Source organism: Peromyscus californicus, unplaced genomic scaffold (assembly GCF_007827085.1).
Source record: "Peromyscus californicus insignis strain IS unplaced genomic scaffold, ASM782708v3 Scaffold_8__1_contigs__length_139910024, whole genome shotgun sequence".
NCBI lineage: Eukaryota > Metazoa > Chordata > Mammalia > Rodentia > Cricetidae > Peromyscus > Peromyscus californicus.
This window is the reverse complement of record NW_026294606.1, coordinates 104943336-104962463: the sequence shown is the minus strand read 5'-3', so window position 1 is coordinate 104962463 and position 19128 is coordinate 104943336. Positions and strand designations below refer to the sequence as shown.

Genomic DNA, 19128 nt, shown 5'->3' with positions numbered 1-19128 from the left:
ATTGTGAAAGGTGGAAACTTGATTCAAATGAGATGGGCCTTTGGGAGGTAATTAAGATTAAATGAGGCCATAAGGGTGGGGCCCTAATCCAATGGGACTGTGGCTTTTATAAGAAGAGTAAGTGATGGAAGCAGATGCAGAGATCCACAGCCAAGCACTGGGCTGAGCTCCAGGAGTCCTGTTGAAAAGAGGGAGGAAGGATTGTAGGAGTCAGGGGGCAGTCAAGATCATAACAAAGAAACCCACAGAGACAGTTGACCTGAGCTCATGGGAGCTCACAGACTCTAAACCAGCAGCTAGGGAGCCTGCATTGGACTGACCTAGGCTCTCTGTATGTGGGTGACAGTTGTGTAGCTTGGTCTCTGTGTGGAGCCCCTAGCAGTGGGACCAGATCTGTCCTGATGCATGAGCTGGCTTTTTGGAACCTATTCCCCGTGGTGTGTGTGATACCTCGCTCAGTCTTGATGTAGGGAGGAGGAACTTAGTTCTGCCTCAACTTGATATGCCATGCATTGTTGACTCCCTTGGGATGCCTTACCCTTTCTGAGGAGTGGATGCCGGCTGAGGTGGGTTGAGGGGTGGGGTGTAGAAGGAATGTAGGAAGAGGGAACAGGAGGAGAGGAGGAAGGGGAAACTGTGGTTGGTATGTAAAATAATTTAAAAAAATAATAATTAAAAAAAAAAAGAAGAGAAAAGGCCTAAACTAGAATTGTCTGTCTTGCCATATGCTGCCCCAGGACTCTTCAGAAAGTGCCTCCATCTCTGCACGTCCTCCCATCATGATCTCGATGTCCTTCGCCTGCAGTATCTCTCCTCTCTCTCATCAATTGGATTCCTGGAGTTCAGCCTGGTGCCTGGCCGTGGATCTCTGTATCTGCCTCCATCAGTCACTGGACAAAGGCTCTATGATGACAGCTAGGTTATTTGCTAGGCTGGTCACCAGAGTAGACTGGTCCAGGCACCCTCTGGACCACTGCCAGCAGACCAAGGTGGGGTCAACCTTATGGATTCCTGAGAGCCTCCCCAGCACCCTGCCTCTTCCTATTCCCATGATGTCCTCATCTATCATGGTATCTTCCTCCCTGCCCTCCCACTGTCCCTGTTCCATTTCCCTATGTTCTCATCCCCCACTCCTCACCCTCTGCCACCCCCCCCCCCACACACACACCTAGTCCACTCATGTAGATCTCATCCACTTCTCCTTCACAGGGTGATCCATCCCTCCTAGGGTCCTAGTGGAAGCCCATGAACTGTGGATTGGTGGCTGTGGAGCCCCCATGGGACTGGACTAGGCTCTCTGGATATGGAAGACGGTTGTTTGGCTTGAACTGTTTGGGGGGTACCCATGCAGGGGGATCAGGATCTGTCCCTGGTCTATGGGCAGGCTTCTGGAACCCAGTACCTGTGGTGTGACACCTTGCACAGCCTTGGTGCAGTGGGAAGGGGCTTGGACCTGCCTAGGCTCAGTGTGCTGGGCTCTGCTGACTCCCCATGGGAGACCTCGATTTGGGGGATGTAGGGATGCGGGGTGGCTTGGGAAAGAGGGCTGGGGGGTGGGTGGAGGAAGGAGGGGGGATCTGTGGATAGTATGTGGAGTGAGTAGAAAATTTCTTAATAAAGAAAAATGAAAGAAAAAAAAGTGCCTCCAAACAAGGACCTCATCAGATATGGCCAACTGATTCTGAACTTCCCAACCTTCAGCACCATAAGCCAAATAAACCTTTATTCTTGATAAATTACTTGCTCTCTGGTATTCAGTTACAGCACCAGTGGAGGCATGAAGACATCCCCCCCATCTCTTACCCCTCCCTGCCATGCTAATTGTAATTTCTTTTCATCTCTAGTAATGTATAGGAACACTTCTCAGAGATAAAACATAAACAGAGAAAAGGCCACTGTGGTCCCCTTTGTACATATTTGGTGCAAATGCTTTTCCCTGCCTCCCTGGTCATGCTTTTTATTGACTGCAGTGCTGGGGCCACGAGTTGTGATTCTGTGGTGAGAATCAATTTCATAGGCACCAATAAACTAAGAGGAAGATTAATTCAGACACCGAAACTGAGCATGGCAGCTATTCTGGGTCAAGTCTACTTTTCATTCCTGAATGGACTGTGGCTCACCTATCCTTCCTCTATCTGGCACCTCAGCCTTCATTCTGAGTTTTGTACATTGAATTTGGGCACATGCCTATGAGGAAGCCCTAGGCTAATGTTCATTTTTGCCCCCCAGCCCATTCTACTGTTACTGTAAAAACAATACAGAAGAGAATTTGGAAACATCTCATGTAGAATCCTCATCCTTCTCACAGTGCATGCTCTGTTTGGCCTTCCCCTTCAATCTGGGTCCATGTGCGTAATGGCTATACCAGGACACTCTTTATGGTCTATTTACTCAATTAATGTTAGATGTGTCTCCATGTGGCCTTTGAGTCTTCGAGAGCATCATTTCCAGTGGCTGCGGAATGTCGTGTCGAGTGGATAGACATGCATTATTTAATCATTTGCCTTCTGTGCACATTATTGCTGGACGCCAGGTCATCTGACCCGATTTGGCTCATAATGCACATTTGCCAGTCCCGGTACAGGGAGGGAGCATTTATTCATAAAACATTTACTAACTGTCAGCCAAAAGCAAAGCATTGTACCAATGAGAAGATGGGTTTGAGGGAGTAAGAAAATGTGGTCTGTAGTACCCAGTTGCTTGAGAGTCTGACTGTAGGAAGGAGGCAGCCCCCCAGGTATCACCTAGTGAGGGGGGCTGATAGGACTGCTGATCTAAGTTATCCAAGACCTATTTTAATGAAAATAGACTCTTGAGTAATTGGGACTTGTCTTTTAGACATTAGACATTTATTTGTTACTGATGATAAAGCAATGAAGTTTGGAAGTAATTTAATCAAAATGAATAAGCAGATTCTTGGGATTTTTCCTACAGTTACATCAATTATAGTCAAAATTAGTGCCTTTGGATGCTTCCTGAGAGCGGAAGGGACTTGGAGCTGTCCTGATGGGGGAAAACCTGGGCTTTCCCTACACGGATTCTCAATTATCACATACAGAGGCTGGAGTGGGGAGACTGGAAACTACCCTTTGATGTAAGAATACCCACTGTTTACTGAGCTCCTGCAGAAGCCAGTAGCTGTGGCAGAGTCTTTACTGAGAAATATGGTTTTTGTGTTAAGTCTTTTATGGTAGGTACTATTTTCTCCATGTTTAAGGAGGAGGCTGTGAATTAGAAAAGCCAAGCGACGTGCTAGAGGTTTCTTAGCAACATCTCTTCTCTGAAACCAGATAGCTGTATAGGATTTCATGAAACCATTTTCCCAAAGAGTGGTCTCATGAACATTGTGTCTTCCAAAATAAAATGCTTAACTGGATAACAATCCAGTCTAGGGAAGAGAAATTATATATAATAATTTTAGAAAGCTCTCAAAGTAATTTACATTTCAATGAGAGTATTTACTTTGAGCTGAAATTGATAAGAATATATGTTTAGAATTAGTAAAGTTTATTTTTGCTCTTTCCAAAGAGACTGTACCTTGTAGTTATAAAAGCTTTTGAATTAACATGCCACATAATCCTCACTCATTTTATTGGTAGATTAAAAACCTTAAGAGTATTTACTGACTTTGTGTCTGCCTTGAAATGTCAGGAGGCCAGACCAGAAACCACTGACCAGTGAATCTCAACAGTGAGGCACAGTGTGTCTTTTGAACTGCCAGCTGGATGTGTATGGTCGGCAGAAGGAAACTCAGAGTCTCTCCAGTACCGGGGCAGCTTTTAAAATCCAACCTTGCTGCTTTTCCTGGTTACTTCAATAACCTAGTTCATCTAATCATGCAAGTCAAATAGAGCCATAGGTTTCATTTTTGGATGGCATAGAGTGGGCGATGATTTATTCTGATTCATTTGTGGGAACCTTCTTTTCCACCTGACTGGGAATGCCTAAATGTTCTCATCGCCCACCCACGGGGCATCCCTGTCTCATGTTCAATCCCTTTTTCCACCATTAGTTTCTCAAAGAGACCTATCTGCAGGCATGTCCACCATCCCTGCCCATCTATGGGCGTTTCTAATCTACAGGCTGATGTATAATACACCCTTGAAGCTCTGTAATGCGTTTGGAGCTAGAGATGAATTCAGGAGTCCTTAGCATATAGAGAAGAGCTACATCCCTGTATATGAATGAGTGAGGTCATCTGGAGCACAGGCAGAGGGGTCAAGTGAGGCAACCTACATATGTCTTATCTTAGAAAAATCATGTGAGCTACTACTGTGCAGGATGCAGGGGTGGAAAACATACACTGAGGTATGAGGACAAAGTTGGGGGAATGAAGCATTTAGGGCAAAGAAAACGGCATTTCAAACAGAGAGTGACCCGAGGGCCTGCCAAGAGGGTTAGGTATATTAGCCTGCCCAGACTTCTTTCTAATGACCTTGTTTGTTACATTTTTACCCAATCTTCCATGAATATATTTTCTCACCTATTGAAAATTATAACCTTGTGCTATGAGAGTAAGCCTCTTCTAATTTAAGGTCATAGAATATTATATGATCATTAAAGAACACTAGAAGAAAAAGTGAAAAGAAAAAAAATAAGTATTTCAATTCTAATCTTCCAAACACACCAAATGTTAATTTTGGTATAGTTTCTTTCAGTGGCTCTTTGGTGGTTTAGGGTTTTTAAATGCAATTATAATTACACTGTATGTAAAATGTGCACTAAATTTAACATTCAGATCACAAGTATCAATTTACGGCAGTCTCCTGAAACATGGCAAATATCATTCCAACCACATCAAACTCAGTACCACCTTTTAATTCACTCTTAATTATACCACTCCTTTCTATTTTCATGTATGTTTTGGCTACTTGATGTTAGGCTCCCAGAGTAGTATGTAAATTTATACCCACAACTATCAACTGGCCAGCTTCTTGTATTTCTTGTGACAGATTTTTGACTCACGTATCTTGATGTTAAGGTACTGAGTGTACAAATGTTCTGAACAGCAATGCCTTCACAATTGCCTCCATGAATATGAAATTACCCTTTTATTCTGCTTGGCGCTGCTTATTGCCTTAAATTGTGCTTTGTCTGATCCAGCCACTCACGCTTTTCTTTTGTTTGCATTTACCTGCTATGGCTTTTCCTACCCCGCAGCCCTTTTATTTTAGGTAAGCCTCTCGCATTCATTTAATCTAGGGACCTTTGTCTTCCACCAGGGGAGTGTTAAATGCTTATACTGATTGTTGTAACCATTCTGGGTGGCTTCCTGCCAGTGTGTTTTGTGTTTCCTGCATTTGCTTTCTTTTGTGACTTTTGAGCCATAGCTGGTGATTTCTCTTTTCTTTGCTGCAGTGATGTGGAAGGGAGACATCTTGTCTCTCACTTCACTGATCTGCCTTCTGTTGCCGCCAATGAGTGTTTTCATTTGTCTCTGTGTTCAGTTTCTAACCAGCTCAGCTTCTCTCAGCCTGCCCTTCTCATCCCTACAGAAAGGTTCTGAAGGTTTGATGTTGATTTTTGATTGTGCCAAGACCAGGATGGGAGTCCTGTGTGTCTGAAGCAGGAGAGAACAGGCCACTTCCAGGAGGTGCCCTCATTGCTTCTTGAGAGATGAGGGACACCAAACCCTCTCCAGAGGTTGTATGCATCTGGCAATGGTGGGCACTGGCATTATCAGTTGTGTGTGAGAGCCCCTCCTTCAGGCTATTCTGGCCCTGGAGTGATAAAAGTAGCCTGAGTAGATCTGATCTCAGCTGGCAAAGATGAGCTCTGTCAGGAAGAGGGTCTCAGGGCAGAGGAACAGAGGAAGGGTATGTAGGGAACCTGATCTGGCTCTTGCCTAGATAGGTGGTGCAGGGCATATCAGTCTCAGGTGTGACATTTCCTGGGCACACCAATTATTTTAAAAGGTACTTTAAATGGGATTTCAGTGAGGGCTTTTCTGGTATCTCCATTTGTCTTTTGTCTTTGAAAGGTAGTACATGAAAACTCTCTATAGTGCATTAGCAGCCTTAAATGGTTTGTTTAAATTTCAACACTAGAATTGTTCAATTTAGTCTAATAGTTGCTCTTCTGTATTCCCTATCACAGAGGTGCTGATTGTGGGGAGGCCACTGCTACACCCACATACAAGGAGGTCTGAGGTCTGCAAAAGGCAGGCAGGCTAGCTGAGTTGGAAAAACCTGCTTCACACCCTAGAAGGTCTTTAGAGGAAGCACAAATGAGGCAGTCCTGTCTTCTAGGGACTCTGAGCAGCAGGTCTTGTGACTGACTTGCCATCACTGATCCTGTTTGACTGGGCCAAAGTTTTTCCAAGAATGTCCTCAGAGACAGGCAATATGCCAGAGATCTGCTGGTGAGAAGAGGGAGGAAGATAGCATGTGAAGTGGTTAGTGCTTTGGTAGGCCAATATAACTTTCGGATAAGGATGATGAAGGCAAGTAGCACCCCAGGAGGGCAGATGTACTTTCACTGGACTCCACAGGCTGGTGTCTTATACATACAGAATTTCTCTGGTACCAAGATTAAGAGGTAACATCACCAGAGTCTAGACAATCAGGAGACAAGGAAGCCTTGGGGCTGGGACAAGGCCAGGCTTGGTCCTGGGAGATAAAAATCACAACTCTAACCTTCATGATGCTCCAGCCTATATAGTTAGGATGACCATTGCCAGACCCTCAGAGCACCCAATTGGGAAATTGAGGTCCAGAGATATAGGTGATATATCCAAAGTCACTCAACAAACTCACCCAAATGTCTTATCTCATCTCAGAGTATTTCAGTGTGTTGGTCTTTCCTCCTACATGTGCTGGTGTGTATTCTCTAACTCAGGTTTTAACACCTAGACCCAACACATGAGTGTGTGTATATGTGTTTCCCCCAGTAGAATTAGCCACTCCTCTATGGCCTCTGCCCATCCCTAATCTTGCCACACTATAATTATCTGTCTCTGTATGTCCCTAAGAGCAGGACTGTTGGGCTATGTTCTATATACACAGTCAGTACACAGTGGATTTTATTTTTTTTTAAAGTTGATGAATTTACAACCCTCCATTCATGCATAGATTACCAGGGCTTGGTCCTATTAAATGTGTAGTCTCTTTACACTGGAAATGCTAATTGCTTTGATTTGATTGTTACAAATTACAAGCATGTATCAAATTATCATACTGTACCTCATAAATATGTATAAACACTGTGTCAATTAAACTAAATGAATAAATAATAATACTTTAAAAATCAATTATTTTGAAATTATGTTCTTTAAAAAAAAGACTTATTTATTTTTATGTGTGTAGGTGTTTTTGCCTACATGTTTGTCTATGCATGTCTGATGCCCATAGAGGCCAGATAAGGGCATTGGATGCTCTGGAAGTAAACTATCATGCAGGTTCTGAGAATCAACCTGGGTCCTCTGGAAGAGTAGCCAGGGGCTCTTAATTGCTGAACCATCTTTCCAGCCACTAAAGTTATGTTCTTTGTAAGGCTAAGAACTATAAAACTATGGCTGCTCAGATCCCATTGCTTTGTGCTGCCCCTTGTCGAGAATGCTTCTTCATAGCATATGTGCTTCTCCCAGAACTCAGAGGCAGAGGTTTGTTTGTTCTGCATAGCAAGTTCCAGCTAGGGCTACATGGTGAGATCCATGTCTCAAAAAATAAAAAAGAATTGACTAACTCACTTAAGCCAGAGACTGTCTCCTTTACTTCTATTTCTTCTATGTCTGCCATAGGGCTTATTACAGAATAGGAGTGAGGTATGTGAGAAAACTGTGAACACTTGCTGAGCATTTACTGTGTCTGTATGTTTTGAGGCTGATCATAGGAACCTCTAAGAATTGGCATATCAGAGCTGTTGTTTCGGAATGACAGGTAAAAAGGCTGCTGCTGTTGCAGCCATGAGGTAACCATAAGTCCAACTTTCCAAGGCCTAGCCATTGCAAATGTCCATGCCTTTACTGTTCAGATCATTTCCCAATCTGATTTTCTTCATCAGAAGTCATCATTCAACCCTGTGGCATTCAACATATGTTGGTAGACATTGTTGCTGGAATTGATACCCTGATAAGTCCATAACATTCTATTAGTAAAACATTTGTAAATGCTAGGGGGCCTATCAATGGACAACTTGGCAAAATCTTTGTGGCCTTGCCCACCCTATGTCTAGCCTTCCAGTACTGTAGAGGGTGTCTGGAAGCCTAGCACAACTTTTCAAAGAAAATACAGTGAGACACCATGATCTCTTTCGTTGTCTATCATCTTGTACATCAAACTCCTCTTTTACTCATCAAAGAATTCTCTCATAGCTGTGAAAGCTACTCCCCCATTCCACCCCGTGCATTCTCCACAGAGCTGCAGGTGCCTCTTGGAAGAAGTGCCACATTTCTACCCTTTTCCTTTCCTGCCTTTGTTTTCCATTGTTATTAGCAGCGTAGCTATGGAGAGAAATCTGGTGCAGATTGTGACTGCAGCCATTTCTGATCTTTCTTCTACAGTGTAAAGAGGATAGGATTTGGTTTCTTTGCTGTCTAGAGAAAAATAAGCAGGATGAATTTAAGATAGCAAGTCCTGAAAAATCTCCTTTTGTGAAACAAACTCTCTGCACGGGAGGGGTTGCCAATGATGGGGGCTACATTCAGAAAGGGGTATGGGATTTTCAGTGACCTTGACTTAGATCCTCACAGCAACTACTCTGGGAGGCAACCATTTGGAAGTGTCACTGGGAAATCATGAACCAAATGACAAAGGCTGCCTGTCTTCTAGAGCAAACGGCAAAGGCCTTAGCCCAGGGCACAAACATTCTGCCTCCTCTGTCACAGAGAAGGCCTTTCCTTAGCTTTGGTTTGGGGTTGGGCTCCACAGCTGTTCGAGGCATCGCAGCTTTTTGGCAGCCTCTGCTGCCTACCTATCCTGCCTAGCGCTTTTGTGAAGAGCAAATGAGAGAAGCGGTAGTATAAACTGGATGTGGTGGGATTATGCCTGAAATCCTAACATTTGAAAAGTGGGATGAAGAGTTCAAGGCCAGACTTGGTTATGTAAGGAGTCAGCTGAAGCTACATAAGACCCTATCTCAAAAGAAGAAAAAGGGGAGAAAAAACAGGAAAGAAAGTAGCCATGTGAATTCTTTGGAAACTGAAGAGTGCTAGTAGGCATGTTGGATGGTGGTTACTATCTGCCTACACCTTCCACAAGTTCTGGCCTTGGATATGCTTGATTCATGCACTCAATGCTGCCACAAAATGAGCACATCCAGTGGGATGCTCCAAGCTGGTGGTTTTGTATCTTATGTTCCTTTGCCTAGGAATGTGTTTAGTTCTTGTAGCTACTTTTCTTGTTACTGTGACAAAATACCCAACAAGAAGCAACTTTAGAAAAGAAAGGAGTCTGCAAGATGCTTCAGTGGGTAGACTCCTGACAATATAATTTCAGTTTCCAGGATCCACAAAGTAGATCAACTCTCAAAAGTTGTCCTTTGACTTCCATTTGCCAGCTATAGCATGGGCTACACACATACCACACACACACACACACACACACACACACACACACACACACACACACACACGCATGCACGCACACACGCACGCACGCACGCACGCACACGTACACACACAATTTTAAATGTACTTAAAAGCATATTTTTGTATATTAAAACAACTAAGGAAGGGTATATTTTGGCTCACAGTTGAAAGTATGGTCTATTATAGTAGGAAGCCATGGCAGGAGGAGCTTGAGTAGTTGGTCACATTGTGTCTATCCACAATTAAGAAGCAGAGAGAAATAAAGGCTAGTGTTCAGCTTGTTTTTCTTTTCTATTTAGTTCAGGACCCTAGTTCATGAATGGTGCTACCCGTAGTCAAGAGGGGTCTTTACCCTTCTTTTAAGCTAATCCAGTTAAACAGTCCCTCGAAGGTGTGCTCAGAGGCTTGTCTCCTAGGAGTTTCTAGTTTCTGTGAAGTTGACAGCCAATATTGTCCATATCATCACAGTTCTTTAACACTTGTTATGCAAATGTTCCAAGCTTCTCAAACATCTACTTTCTATAGAAATTCCAATCCAGTACACTGGAGCACATGGTTGGCATTCCTACCATTGTCCATTTGATCACAGCCTTTCTGCCCCCCACCTGCCCCCTGCTCCCTATTGCACTAACCCTTGATGACCAAACAGAAGACCTCTTTACAAACTAACCACGAAGCTTCGCTCCCTCCTTCAAACAGTTCTTGAGTTCCTGCTGATGTGTATTTAGAGAGGCCATGATCACTATGATTAAGAGCAGGCCCTGCAGCCTGATGGTCTCGGTGGGATCCTGGTTATACCTCTTACTGACTGCATGATCTTGGGCAAGTTACTTAAAGTCACTGAACATTGCTTCCCTGAGCTTAAAATATAGACATAATGCTGTCATTTACACATAATAGCTGAGCCACTATAAGCATTTGATAAAGGAGGGATAGCATTATCCTAAAGCATTTTTTGTTTTTGTTTTTTTTTTGTATGCTGCCATGTAATTGCCATGGCAGCAAGAGAAACTTTGTTTTATTGTACTAGATGAGGAAAATGAGGCTCAGAAAGGTTAAAACTCAGGCTGGAGTGATAGCTTAGTTGGTAAAAATGCTTAGCTTGCAAGTCTGAGGACCTGAATTATATCCCCTTGGACCCAAATTTTAAAAGGTGGGCATGGGCTGGGGAGGCAGAGACAGGTGGATCTGTAAGACTCACAGGCCAGTCAGCCTAACCTACTAGGCAAGTACCAGACCAATGAGAGAAGCTATCTGAAAGACCAAGATGGAATAGCCTCTGAAGAAAAATAGCTAAGGTTGTCCTGTGACGTCTACATATATGCATAAGCACGTGCGCGCACGCGCGCGCGCGCGCGCGCGCGCACACACACACACACACACACACACACACAGAGTTAAAATACATTTGCATGAGGTCACATATTTGGTGGCAAAAATTAGATTCAAGATGAAGTCTCTTAGTGGAAAGCACAGCTTTCTCACTGCTAGCCAACCTGCACTAATGCAGCTTTGTTCCTTAGTCTACCCTGTGTGGGCCCGTTTCCTTCCCATTGGGAAAAACATGCAGTTTAAGGCCTAGCTGCCCCTCAAACTTAGCATCAGCACTTTGTTCCTGTAAGTCGGGGTCTTCCAACAGAACCAGGGGATAGCTTGTCCCCAGGCTCTTCTACCTCAATCTACCAATCACATGTTGACCTATGAAATTTGACATTCATATACTTCCTATGAGACCAATCTGAATACTTTCTTCATAGTCCAATACTCTCTGTTAACATAATTCTTCACTGAGCTTCACATATATTCTTTCCTTTCCTCCCTCCCTTCCCCATCCCCCCCCCCTCTCTGATTTTTCTTTATTTTTTAAGATAGTTCACACTGTAGCCTTGGCTGGTCTGGAACTCATAGTCATACTCATGAATCAACTTCCAAAGTAGCCGGGTAGTGGTGGTGCACGCCTTTAATCCCAGCATTCGGGAGCCAGAGGCAGGCAGATCTCTGTGAGTTTGAGGCCATCCTGGTCTATAGTGTGAGTACCTGATTTTTATTTATTTATTTTTTCTAATTTCCTCCTCAGCATAACCTGCAAGAAAGTTGGAACTACCTCCATTTTACAGAAGAGGAATTGGGACTCTTGCCAAAGCCAAGAGCATGGGAGAACAGCCTTGATCTTGAGTGTGTTTGATTCCTGTCTAGGAATTTCCTCCCAGAGCACAAGGATCTTATTCTCTTGAGGAACCCTAGTGACCAAGAGACTTAGAGCTCTTAAGTCATCTGGTACGGGCTCCTCTAACCATCCTCTTCCTCAACTCATTGACAGAAGATATGTGCACAATGTGGTTAATCTGTTTATTTATTGTATGCTTATAGAGATGGCTCTAAATTTTTCCTCAGCATCATCAGCCACCAGAAAACAGGGGGCCAAATCCCAGCAACTCATGAGTTATACAGAAGTTTTCAATCTTGTTTTAGCAACCAATAAACCTTTGATCTATCTGAAAACTGCCTGCTTGCTTTACTCCCGTTGTTCCTGGCCTTTAATATTCTATATGTCCACATTATTCAGAACAGTTAATATTTAGTAAATGTTAACTGTAGAGAAGTTACTGTTCTAAGTAATTTAACTCATAATCAAAGAGACAGACTGTTATTCTCTCATTTGATAAATGAGGATACAGAAGTTTAAGGGCACACAGCCTAAATGATAGAGCCAGGATTCAATCACAGGCCAAAGTTATAAAAACTACTTTGCTAATTATCTATTTATAAAGAAAATGTCCCCCAAAAGGGAGCATGATAGCATAGTGCTAATCCAGTACAAGTATAACACAGCTACAAATGTAAGCAATATATAATTATATTCATATGTACACATACATATATACTTAGATAAATTTTTGCAGAACTGGAGACTGAACCCAGCCTCAACTATATGCCTCAACACTCACATATATTGTTACAATTTTTAAAAATTAGATTTATTTATTTTTAGTTTATGTGTATTAATGTTTTGCCTGCATGCATGTATGTGCACCACATGCATACCTGTTGGATCCCCTGAAACTGGGGTTACAGATGGTCATTGAACCACCATGTATGTGAATCAAACTTGGATCCCAGCACTCGGGAGGCAGAGCCAGGTGGATCTCTGTGAGTTCGAGGCCAGCCTGGGCTACCAAGTGAGTTCCAGGAAAAGGCGCAAAGCTACACAGAGAAACCCTGTCTCGAAAAACCAAAAAAAAAAAAAAAAAAAGGTGTGCGCCACTACCGCCCGGCGCACTCAATATTTCTTAATGTCAGGACTTGTGCCAAGTCGGAGGTTGAGTTCTATGAGCCCAGATATGTACCTGGTACATTGCAGGCAGTAGAACTATTTGTTGAATGATTGTAAACCCAGTCTTCCTTTGAGGGAGCTTTGAGTTCTTGCCAGAATAATTACAACAGTCTTAGGAATTAATTATATATTTTGTTTCCTTTCTTATATTGGATTTAAATCTTCATAGTATATGCTTTCTGGAGGAGATACCTGGGATTTAAAACTATTTCCTGATCCTATTAGCAAAGAGGGTGGTGCTCAGGCATAGTCATGGCTGTCTAGAGACCTCCACAAATGGTCTCTTATTACATGCTGTTCTGATGCTGCAGAGAACTAAGACTCTAAATAAGACAACAATCAAATCTGTCTGTGGTCCTATGAATCAGAGCAGACCCAGATGGGAAACCAGATCCTTAGCCTCCAAATGCCCTCAGAAACCACGTCTCGTGTCAGAGCTCTGTAAAGCCCCAGCATGTAGAGAAAAGGAATCACTCAGAAATGGGATGGAGACCTAGCTTAATGAAAAGCATCTTATTAAGAGAATAGGCCTGCTATTTCTGAGCGATATGTAAACCAAAACCCAGGGAGAAGAGAAAAAGGACAAGTCTATTCCTCTTTCCCCATTTTAGACATCTAAGGCTACAGCTACCAAACAGAGAGTTCCTGGGCACAAGACCCTATGTGTGTGGAAAGATGGGGACAGTTGAAACTGCTACCCTGGGAAAACCAGAACATGTGACATTGAGTTCACCAAGCTCCAAGCTGCCCACCTCCAGGAGTCTTGAGCCACATCTGAAGGTAGAGCATTAGCTGTGATGGTGTGAGGGCAGGAACATGTTGTTTGCCTAAGACTGGCTGAGGTCCACAACAATGAAAAGTTTTCTTTAGGTGTTAAGAACTTTGATGTGAAAATCGGAGAATGGGAATAGATGAAAGGACTCTCCTAACAACATCCCTATTTTGTCCGCTCTGAATGCACTTGGTATTTGGGGGGAAAAAGCAGAGGCTTTTTTTCTTCTTCCTTTCTTAAAAAAATCCACTTTATTGCTAACCAGGCTTAAATTCCTGTGAAAATTTTCCACTCTGGAAAGAAAACCCTGTTATTACACTCTCTTCTTTGGTAACTAGGTCCAAGCAACAAACCTTAATAGAATAAGAATGACAGTATATTTGCTGAACTTGAAGGACTCTATGACTTGTGTTCGAATTCTAGTTTGCCCCTAACTTCATTCCTCTAAAATTAGATATACCTTTACATAGGACAGTCCAATACTTCAATTTTTGCTTCAGCAGTAGAAAAAGGTATGTGGCAAAGATGGATTCTGACTTTAGTAGATCCTGATGGACCCTAAACACTGCTCCCTCTGTGTGAACACTAGCACCCCTTTCCTCTGAAAGCTTTGTTTGTTCACCTTGAAAGTGGGAATAACACTACCTCATAGGACTGTCAGGATTAAATGCATTCTTGCATGCAAACAGCCTGATTTAGAAAATGTTTCCTCTTATTATTAGATTGTAATTCTTTAAATAGGGATTGCCGATGGGCCTATTCAAGACGATGCAGTGAAAACCTCTACATCTCTGTTTTCTTCCATTCTCTTCTGTGATTTAGGGAAATCCTCACAGAAGCGGTAGCCCTCGGCTCTGTTCTATTCCCTGCTCATTGAAGGAGGCAGGCAGAGGCCTGTATTCCAGAACCTTGGATAGATCCACGCCTTCGCTCAGCCACTCCTCCACCAAGGAGCTGCTTCGGAGAAGGAGCTACAGCAACCTGGGAAAATTTTTCCAGCAAGGCTGCGTTAAGCAGGGGTACTCCCAATATGAATGCTGTCTCTTGCATGCACACTCACTGTCATCCATTCTCACAGTCTTCAACATGGCCAGCCTGCCCTCCTGGGTGTTTTTAAGGAGTCTCTTCTCAGAAAGCCATAACTCCACCCATAAGAATTTTCTAATTTAGAGTCCTTTACTTTTTTCCTAAGAGCTTCAAGGATTTTTTGAGCCCCCAAAGAACAAAAATAACATCCACATTTTCCTATATCTGCTGGTATTTAATTTGTTGGCTTCAGTACAAGGGATAAACTTTTGTTTTGTTTTTTGGTTTTTTTGAGACAGGGTTTCTCTGTGTAGCCCTAGTTGTCCCGAAACTCAATACATAGACCAGGCTGGCCTTTAACTCAGAGATCCACCTGCCTCTGCCTCCCAAGTGCTGAGATTAAAGGCATGCATCGCCACTGCCCGGCTGGATTAAACATTCTTGACTAACCTCAAGTAAAAGCAATAATGCATGAGCATGAGGAAATGTTTTACAATACAAAGATTCAGGTGTGAATGAAAAGGAATATAAAATAATTTTATCACTGGTGGGTAATGTTAAGCCCTCTTCTCTAATCGGGATGATCAGGTGGTTCAATTTATGAGGTGATTTAGCTTTTCACTCACCAATGCAGAACACAACACACACTATATGCAGTCACCTTCTGAACAGGCAAGGAAGAAATTAAGTCCTATTTTTACTTTATGATACTGAGTCACGTAGTTCAATGCAAATCACATGGATGCCAAAGTAAGAACAATGCCAGGTATTTAAATGCCTTTCCTTTGAGGAGCTCCAACAATTTTGTGACAGTGTGAAATCCTTTCAGAGCAACTCCAGAAGAGACACATGTCACCAGGCAGGCATTTAGGACTGAGTATGTCTCATCCATCTCCCCCACTCCAGTTCTTAGGAAAAACCAGTGCTCAAAGGGCCTTTTGTATTTAGTAATAGCCTCCAGATGTCTGAAGTTTTTAAGCCACAATGTCATTGAGGAAAATAAGGTTTGGTTTTGAAAATGTGTTACTGACTGCTTTAATAAGAAGAAAGAGAAAAAGATTAAAAAATGGGATATGAGAGGAAGGGAAGAGTAAAGAAAGATAGGAGAGAGACCAGAAAGGTACCCAAACTTCCCTGATCTTGATAACTGTTTTCTATTTCTCAACTGTACAGAGACATAAAGGCCTTCAGAGCCACTTTTCCATGTGGCTGAAGACAGCAGCAGTTTTACTGCTTGATGCCATTTGAAAGAACATAGACAAGAACAGCATCTTGGGGAAAGAAGGTGCCTCAGTGGGAGGAGCTTAATTGGTATCCTCACCACTATGAAACAAACAACCAAACCAAAACAAGAACATCTACTCCAAAGGTAAACAGGAAATTAGCACCAACAGAAAGGTGTGTGGTTCTACCTAATAATGCCCACACCAACTCTGAGCCTCTCTATACTACAGGGGAGTAGTGGTTGTCAAATTGTGCCTTGGTTTGACTTCCTTCCAGCAGAGGTCACTGTGGATGCTGGCAGTGGATACTTAAGGGAAAAGGACCAGGTAGGCTTGACTGGCTGGTGGCTCCACTGTCTGGTTCTTCCACAGTTCATAATATATCCCCTTAATTTATGTGAAGGAGATTATCTTGAAGCTACATAAAAACCTTTGGCATAAAAGTGATGGTGGAAGTGAAACTGGGGTCAATTCCTGGGACTGATCCGTCCTGAGAGGGTGTGTAATTAGGAGTATCAAGACAGAGTCTCATTATATAGTCCAGGCTGACCTCTACCTCATGACAATCCTCCTACCTCAGCCTTTGAGTGTTAGGATTACAGGTATGTGGCTGCCATGCCTGGTTTGCACCTGGTATTTCTGAGACTTCATTTGTGATTACTAGTAATCCTAGCTCTATAATCCTTCCAGACTCTACTGATAGGCCTCCCAAACTTTACTTGGCAGTCATGGTAGTGGTAGGGCAGATTCTGGTCATTAGGGTAGCCCACTACAGCATGATAAGGCAGGCGCTCCAGGGGATGAGGACTGATGATGATGTCAGGCTCAGATTTGGGTTCCCAAAGGGATGAAGAGGTGGCCACATCCTTGTGAAGTTTCACTGACTGGAATGTATCCAGTCCTTTAGGCTAGACCCTGAGCAGTTTTAAGCTGCCTCCATCCTGAAGGCACACATTTGAACCTTGGGTCAGCAGTGTGGCTTGAGAGTTGAAAGGATGACTCTTGCTCCCCTCTACCTCCAAGCTTGGTTCCTCTTCTTTCTCCTTCTCTCCATCCCTCCCCCTGCCATATGTATAGGCTCACCACAGCACGGCACACACGTGAACACTGAAGCACGGACCGACACATTCACCCAGTCACACACATTTGCACTCACACTCTGGCCCACACTATTACCAATAAAAATACACCCAGTCACAGAACCAAATTTGACCTATTGTAGCTAATAGGGCATGAGGTTGAGTAGCATGCCTCTTTAGACCTGGCTCACGCATGTCCCCTAAACCCCTACCCTTCCCGTAAGGTAGAGCCCCTGGTCATCCCAGTCCTCGTGGTCACAAGTCCTGGCTCTGGTATCCATCGCGTACACCGCATTCTTGGGGCAGGACCAACAGTGGGGTTCAAGAGTGGGCGGGGGAACTAGAGAAGAGTGCATGGTACAGGACCCAGCATAGCACAACCACCTCCTCCCTCGGGATTTTCCATCCCGGCTCGCGCGGGCCCGCGAGGAGCGAGCGCGCTTTGTCTCTCTCTCTCTCTCTGCTCCTGGCACGTTTCCGTGGAAGCTACCCGTGCCGCGCCCGAAGCCCCCCTTCCTCAGCCGCGCCCCTCGCACAGCCCAGCCATGCACGCCTGTCAGTGCCGCGATCGCCGCTTTGTCCTCCGGCGAATGCCTGGGCAGAGCGCGAAAGCCGGGCACCTGAGAGCAGCCGCTGCACGCCTGGTACCAGATCCCCGCGGCCAGATCTGGGGCGCGCTCGGCATGCAGCGGAGCATCCCTCCAGGATCCGCGAACGCGGAGGGCATCGCCTGGAGCTGCAGGTTGCTGGAGAGGGAGACCACTGGGTCCTGCCCCTCAGGTGCCCATCTAGATCTGACTCCTCGTTTAGGTGCTAGAGCTCTAATCCCCGGGGTGTGGCGGGGCAGGGAGGATGATCTCCACTCTGTACTGCCTGAGACCTGGATCTAGGTGCAGAGGGCCCGGGAGATAAGACCTAGGTAAGGGGGGATCCCTTAGACTCTCACTTCACCCACCTCCCGCATCCAGTCTATTTAGACCTTAGGCGCGGCTCCATCACAGAGGACCGGAGCATCCATCAGTGCTTTCCTTTATGGGAGCCCGGAGCAAGATGGGGAGGGGTCCTCCAGCCCTTCACTTTCTCCATTCCTCAAAAGCAAATGCCCCACAAAGAACTGGGCGCAAAAGGGAAGAGTCCAGGTTTAGCCATTTCCTAGGATGCAAAGGAGGGCAAGGGGAAGGGTCTCCCCAACAACTCGAAACCTAGGAGTCTAAGGGGAGGGGAGGAGTCTCATCCATCACATTCCAATCCCCGTTTGCAACCTCAAGCCGCTGGGGTGTTGTGGGGAAGGGTTCCCCTGTCTCCAAACCTCTCCTCCCAGAACACTCTCTCCCTCCTCAATAACCCAAGAAGCTTCGACTTGAGGCACAGGGAAAGGGAGACTCAAGCCTTTTTCATGCTCTCCCAGGAGAGACGAGAGAGGGTCTTCCAGCCCTCATCCCTTACACTCAAGAAACCCTTTCACCACACGACAAAACCCAGCCTAGGCTGCTCCGACCTCAGGCACTGGGCCACGAAGAGGCCCGCAGTCAGTCCTCAAGCTCCACGGACAGATGGTGTTGAGTGCGGCGAGGACACGTCCCGTCAACTCCCCAGACCCCGCTCTCCTCAATAAAACAAAAGCGAGTCCTGCAGCACCCACCTCAGACGGCGCTCAGGAGGGCGCTCGGCGCGGGGCAGCGCACGCGACGCCTCCCAGCTCCCCGCGACCCGGGCTTCCCCGCGGCGGCTCTCGCGGCTGCAGCGGCCGCGGCTTTGGCATCCGGAGCCTCCCTCGGACTCAGCACCTGGAGCGGCGAACAGCTCCGCGCCTCATTCCGCTGACCCCGCCTCCCCCGCGCCGCCGTAGCCAATGGCGATGCAGGCTCCGCCCAGGAGGCTGCCCATTGGGAGGTTCCGGCCCCTCTGTGGAGACCTTGTCCCTAGAGACCGCCCGAGTGTTTGCTCTGCCTACTGGAACATGTAGTCTCTTAGGGCCTTGGAGCGGACTCGTGCCGCGGGCTGGTAAGCAACGATGGACTGCATTTCCCAGAGTGCATTGAGAAGCCCTAGGCGCGGAGAAGGGTGGGAGGACTGTTTCCATAGCAAAATCGGCCCCTTAGGGATGGATGGGGAAGTGGGGCAGGCCCCGGACCCTCGCAGGAATACACGTGACCTGGGATAGCTTC

At 45.1% G+C, this 19128-nt stretch overlaps 1 protein-coding gene across 2 annotated transcripts in view; it reads right to left on the bottom strand.

The window, feature by feature from the left end:
• The window catches only part of Smpd3 (sphingomyelin phosphodiesterase 3), an 85360-nt gene extending 66578 nt beyond the window's left edge, over positions 1-18782 (bottom strand). For both annotated transcript variants that reach the window (XM_052727672.1, XM_052727671.1), the window contains exon 1: positions 18603-18782. The gene's annotated coding sequence lies outside the window, so the exon portion shown is untranslated. The remainder of the gene's footprint in view (positions 1-18602) is intronic.
• Positions 18783-19128: the final 346 nt, after the last annotated feature.